Here is a 472-nt window from a genome sequence, read left to right as displayed (position 1 = left end):
ACTCAGTACACTCAGAGAGTCTCTGGGTCTACTTCTTCTAGTGCACCATCGGCTCCTCATGTGCCTCCTCCGATGCCTCCTCCTGTGCCTCCTCCGATGGCACCTCCGATAGTCGCCGATATTCATCCTGATCTGATGGTTCCTCCGAGTTCTCCTTACTCGCAGTACACTGTAGAGGACATTCTCAGTCTGCCAGGCAGAGAAGGTTTACCAGTCATCGACCCAGACCGACCGGATGGAACGTTGTGGTATGTTGCATTAATTTTTTTTTAATTTGTTTAAATTTCTTTTATAACATTAAAAAATAATTTATATTTTAAATTTGTATTTTCCAGGTGGGGGGTTGACGGATGTCTTGGATCGGACGTAACCGACACGATCAAGGGTTACTTCTCCATGCCACATCCAAACTGGAGTAAGACGCCTCACTACGTCAGAAAGACGTGGTTCAAAATTTACGCTGTAAGTTTCT

Source organism: Brassica oleracea, chromosome C9 (assembly GCF_000695525.1).
Source record: "Brassica oleracea var. oleracea cultivar TO1000 chromosome C9, BOL, whole genome shotgun sequence".
NCBI lineage: Eukaryota > Viridiplantae > Streptophyta > Magnoliopsida > Brassicales > Brassicaceae > Brassica > Brassica oleracea.
The sequence above is the reverse complement of the archived record's forward strand: the minus strand, read 5'-3'. Positions refer to the sequence as shown.